This window comes from Aythya ferina (genome assembly GCF_964211825.1).
Source record: "Aythya ferina genome assembly, chromosome: 11".
NCBI lineage: Eukaryota > Metazoa > Chordata > Aves > Anseriformes > Anatidae > Aythya > Aythya ferina.
Genome location: NC_140307.1, coordinates 5,650,266 through 5,655,904, shown reverse-complemented (window position 1 = coordinate 5,655,904; position 5,639 = coordinate 5,650,266). Strand labels below are relative to the sequence as shown.

At 37.5% G+C, this 5,639-nt stretch overlaps 1 long non-coding RNA gene across 1 annotated transcript; it reads right to left on the bottom strand.

The window, feature by feature from the left end:
* Positions 1-118: 118 nt before the first annotated feature.
* LOC311442505 lies at positions 119-1,930 on the bottom strand. Its single transcript, XR_014696693.1, has 2 exons — positions 1,821-1,930; positions 119-657 (listed from the first exon to the last, which is right to left on the bottom strand). It is a non-coding gene; the product is annotated as an uncharacterized lncRNA (long non-coding RNA).
* Positions 1,931-5,639: the final 3,709 nt, after the last annotated feature.

Below are 5,639 nucleotides of genomic sequence, written 5' to 3'. Positions count from 1 at the left end.
TATAACCTACATTCCCTGCTTCCAGAAGAAAGTTCCACATATGTTTCCTGAGTTTCACTTTGATCCCTTTTCAGTGATAATAAAGAAAGGAAGATTTAAAAACCCTGGGGACAAATAGTTCGGCAGAAAATGCTTTATTCCCTTAAATCCAACCTTGTATTGATAAGAATATAACTAATTAGACTAGGAAAGTTAATAGTCATATTAGAGGGTAAGGAGGTAGATAAATGGTTAAGCAAGGACACCAATAGGTTTTATGGCTGGATGAACTGATTATGGTATAGAACTGATAAACTCCAGAATTATTTCTAGTGTGCAGACAGGAAGGTTGGAGGCCAGCTGTCTTGAGAATCTCAGATCACAATATTTGTCTACTACAGAGTGCCAAAATTCAGTGGCTGACATCCTGGCTCCATTAAAGTTCCTGGGTAAAACTCCAACAGATGTTTTACCATTGACTTTAGTTGGATCTGTTTCACCAAATAACTGCAGGGCCTGTGTGAGATGGCATGATTCTTTCCAAGACTGGAGTGGTGGGAGACATCCTTACAAATGTTTCACAGCACTGGACCTCCGGAGGAATTTGTCTCTTGAGGAATCTTGTTTGGGGAGAGGCAGGAAAGAGTGTTATCAGGGAGAAATATTGCATTCTGGTTTCTGCAAAATGACAAAGAATGAAGAAAGTGTGAACAAAAATCAGATTCGTGTTCAGTTAAGGCAAGGGAGTTGTAATGGCCACGGTGGTAAATGCTGATGCATTTACATAAAATAACTCTCATGTGAGCCAACAAAGCCTTCCAGTCTTATCAGAGACATATTTCAAACTCATCTTTTCCTTTCCTTTTCTTTCCTTTCCTACAACATAATCTAATATAATTGATAAAAATCCTCTAAGTCCGCAGGCAAAGCAGTAGTAACAAAAGCATAATTTATTTCTGTTTATTATTGATTTCTATAGGCTTTTATATAAGGTGGAAAGACACTTGTATAAAAGACAGAGTGCCTGCAACTCATCTCACCCACAGAGCTTTCACTTGACACTTTTGAATCATTGCATTGGATGTGCTCACACTTAACAAGAGTTGGGCAAAGAAACAGAGCATAGAAAAGTGTTGGTGAATGTTTTTTATCCTCTAACTGAAAAAAAGTAAAAGGAAAAAAAGAAAAAAAAAAAAAGAAAAAAAGGAAAAAACCTTTGAAATATCAGCATAGTCTTACTACTGCGATGCTTACTCAGAGTGATATCTTACTCCAAAATCAGTCTCATTAAAGCCATTGGTCACTGATATGGCTAAAACTGCTGTGTGAAGTATTATCTTACTTTGGGAGGGTGGGAAAGCGGATCCTAATTGTCAGATCTAATGTTTCTTTTGTTGGTGGAAGCCCTTCCACTTATTATGCATGTTGAGATCTTTTCCTAAAGGATAACTCCACTATCCTGCAGTGCCAATGGGAAACCTGAGACTTTATCTGCTCACTCGCAGCAATAGCTACTGGTTGTTTTTCTCACCCAGAGAAGGATAAGGTGGGCATTGATCATAAGACTTTAGCAACTTCAGCAGAGTCCTTATGTTGTGGTTACCTAGATCCCTCAGAAAAGTATTTCTGATAACCTAGATGTTAACGTTTGTCAGGCTTTCCATGAACACCCTATGGAAGATGATAACAAAATGCCGATGAAAGCTGAGACAACTAAGAAAGGAGCTGCAATTAATCCCATTTTATCACTCTCACCACCAGAAGTTGAAATAACCACAGAGAATGTACCAAGATCATTCTTCCCATCTTGCAAGAGCTGCACATCCCTCTGCACAACTTACTGCCACAGCGTCTCTTCGTGGGGAGAATGGGTGCTCCAAAATGGGCCTCCAGCATCTGAGAGAGAATAAATCATATCCCAGAGAGACCAGGGAGTCTATGCCAACATTCCTGCACAGAGAAATGGGCAGCAGGCGAGATCCTGCAGCTGGTGTACGCTGAGTACGGAACACCAAGGCCTTGAACTTTTTCCCCCCCTCCTGGGTCTCTTTGTGAACTCCCCCTCCCTTCTTGCCATCTTTCCCTTGAGCAGCCGGGAGAGGAAGCAGAATTTATACCTCTGTGCCCTTAAAATGCTGACTTTCCATGTTTACAGGGATTGTTTACACAGAAAATTAATCAGTTACGGTTTTAAATTTTAATTAAAGAATGCTTTCCACTGTTATTGCAAAACAGACAAAAGCCCATAAAATGTATATTTGACTGCCGTGCTGTGTTGTCTTTGGATCGGCAAGCAGACTTGAGATCAATCATGCATGGTATTTTTTGAACTTTTTTTTCCTAAACACAACTCTCTTCACACAAGTTATGCTATTTTATTTTGTTTTAAATGCCCTTCAAAATAAAAGGCAGACTGCACAACAATATGGAATTCTCCTTCATGCCTTTCTTTTTAAGACCAAAAATGAAATCCTTACTCTCAAGCTGACCGTGGGATATTTTAGCCATTAAAAAACCACAAACAGAATCACAGCTTCCATAGTAAAGGCCTCAGACTTGCCTACTTCAAAGTCAATAACAAAACTCCCACAAACTTTGATTCAAGTGTTTATTACATGCTGTTTGTTCCCACAGCTGCAGTTCCTGGTTAGAAAATAAAGTGTGGTCATTTCTTTCTCCAGATCTCATGGCCATTAACTGAGATTCAAGATCACTTCAGTGTTAGCCATTCAACCCCTCTTTCCTAAAGTATTTATCCATGGTGTATAGATGCCTTCTGAAGGCCTGGAGAAGAGCGTGACTCTGAGAAACTAAATCTAGCCCCTAATTTTATAGTCATGAGGAAAAGCTGCAATTAGGTCTGCTATGCCTGCATTTTCTTAGCTATACAGTCAAGCATTTTATTTTTTCTTAAACAAAAGTAAATTCAGATGAATAAATCAGCAATGCAAGTGTAACTAGCTTAACTAAAACAGACTGTTGTTTCTCTTGAAATATTTCTGTTGGTATAAATCAAAGAAACATTTTTTTCTAACCCTTCTTCCCACTATCTCCAAAGATCCATGAAAAACTGTAATGAAACCAAGCGTGACTACAGTAACAAGAAAGTTTCATTGTTCAAATTTTAACACAATCAAATATAGACAGATGGAAATCACCAAGCTTTGAAAGCCACCATAATACCCATCAGTTCTGCTGGGGGCTCTAGTTGTGCTACACAGGAGAGTCCCTGCAACAGACACCTCTCCTGCTCACTACAGACACTGTAAGACAAGACTTTGCTAACTCCGTAAGTAAGATGATGTAAGTATTAACACGGTAACTAATTTATTTCCAATGATAAGAACACCTGCAGGTCAAGCAGCAATATGAGCATCTGGACCACCAAATGTCAGGCAAAAGCTTCAAGTTGACTGTTGCACACTGACAAGCATAAGAGAAAAAGGAGAGAAAAAAACACTTGATATAGTCACAAAGAAAAAAAAAAAAAAAAAGAAAAAAGAAAAAAAAAAGAAAATAAACATGATAAAAATCATGTTAAGGTATTTAACATCTAATTAAGGTAGATGATGAGTGAAGAGCCTAGCTTTACAGTAAGGTTTGTGACAGAAATCACTTTGGGTTTTGTAAGATCCATGTAGTTGTAAGGAAAAGGGAGAAATAAAAAATTTTGCCCAGATGTTGTATCTATTGCAACAAGAAAGGTGACAAATCATCAAGAAGTTCGACAGTCTGTTCTAGTACTGATGAGCAGGCAAACATTTATGAATATTTATCTGACCTATATACAAATTATTTTAGCAGCTTTGCTCCATGAAACTACTCTGGAAACATTGCCAGAAAGATAACAAGTCATGGTATGAAGGTCACAGTGAGAACAGAACTTCGAAGGAAGGTGTTTGGACAAGAATAGAAACATCTGTTAGTAGAGATGTCCTAGAACGGTCACCGCAATGTATGGGGTATCAGCTTTCAGCTTGCAGCTTGTGAATGACAGATTCACAGAAGTTAATAGCAAAAAGATTGTTGCAGATCTCTATTCTGCTTGCCCACATACTAGAGGTCATAAGATTTCTTTGAATTCTTTTTCTGTTTTAAGTCCAACAGCTGAGGCTAACATAAAGTTATCATGGAAGGGAATTGGAGAGATATTATTTTAATCAGAAAATTGTTAGCAATAGGCAATGAAAAGTATAATTGGAGTAAATGTTGTTATTCTACATTAAAATTTACCTTTGTTGTAAAAGTGTATTCATGTACATATGCATATATATGTACATATACACATACATATACACATGCATACATAGCTATATATAAATTTACATGCATGTATCATGTTTCTGGTCTAAATTCCTCTAATTTCAATTTCCAGCCAAAGTAGCAGCATTTGGTACTTGACAAAGTACTTACACTCACTTACTTCTAACTGAGATCAAGTCAGTGCTTTATCTTGTCTCCAACAGCTCCTTAAGGCTCTTTCTCCAAAATGTTTCGCAATCCTTTGTTCATTCATGAGCTATCCTCTAACACCTCCTCCCTCTACTCCCCTCCCCCATTCACCCAACAACATTTTTTTTTTTCAGCATCTTCAGGGTGCTATGCTATTAGTTTTTTGTTTTGTTTTCAGATCAGCAGAATATTTTTGTAGCAAATTGCTTGATCGTCCTTACTTAATCTCCTTTGAATCACATCGTGAGCCATGTCAGAAGGCCCAGACTGGACTCCCCTTCTGGATATAACTAAGTGCTCCAACCCTAATGAGCTCCAACTGCTAAAGTGACACCAGGTGCTCTGCATTAGTTGCTTCACTGTACAGAACCTTTCTGATTATTCTGCAGTACATTTCAATGTAGACACAATCTCACCTGTGGATGACAGAAAGTGGGTGTGATATTTCAAGAGTGGCAGCACAAGTGCCAAAGACACAACTATTAAAAACACTCTTCTATTCTATACTGCTTAATCTAGATGTACACAAGTCTTTTCAATCATAACCAATGGAGGCAATGTTACACGGGAAGAAAATATTGGTATAAACAGATTCCTGCTACTGAAAATTATACGAAGTACTGAAACTATATGCACAGAAACCTTCTGTTAGGCAACTACAAGTGGGAAGAAAGTTCCTAAAATGGAAATTTATTACATCATTTCCAATGATTTTTTATTTTCTTTTATTTTTTACAAAATCTTCTGTTGGTAGGTGGACCCTGGTTTGTTGAAAAGACAAAGTATTTGCTGTTCAGCTGTATTTTTATGAACTTCTGCTACTGAAAAGTTGCCAATGAATGATTTGACTTCAGGTGTAACGAAGTCACCTTTGGGATTCCAGGAGATCTAGGTTAACTTTCCTTGGAAATGCTTATTACTGGGCACTTACAGATATGTCTGATCCTCAATTAATACATGAAATATTGTCTGTTTCTTTTCTTAAATGTCTTCTAAGGCATTTCATGGACACATAAAATCTTCAGCTATTATTTTGAGGAGTACCCGTGATAGCAATTGAACTCACTCACTAAGTGCATTTTTGTGCTAATTAAATATTCCAAACTTCTATCAAGATTATTGTCACCTATTTAATGGTTCATTGAGTTTATGGGCCATGCAAGTCTCTCTTTTATATTTTCATCAGGATAGTTATAGCAACTATTCTA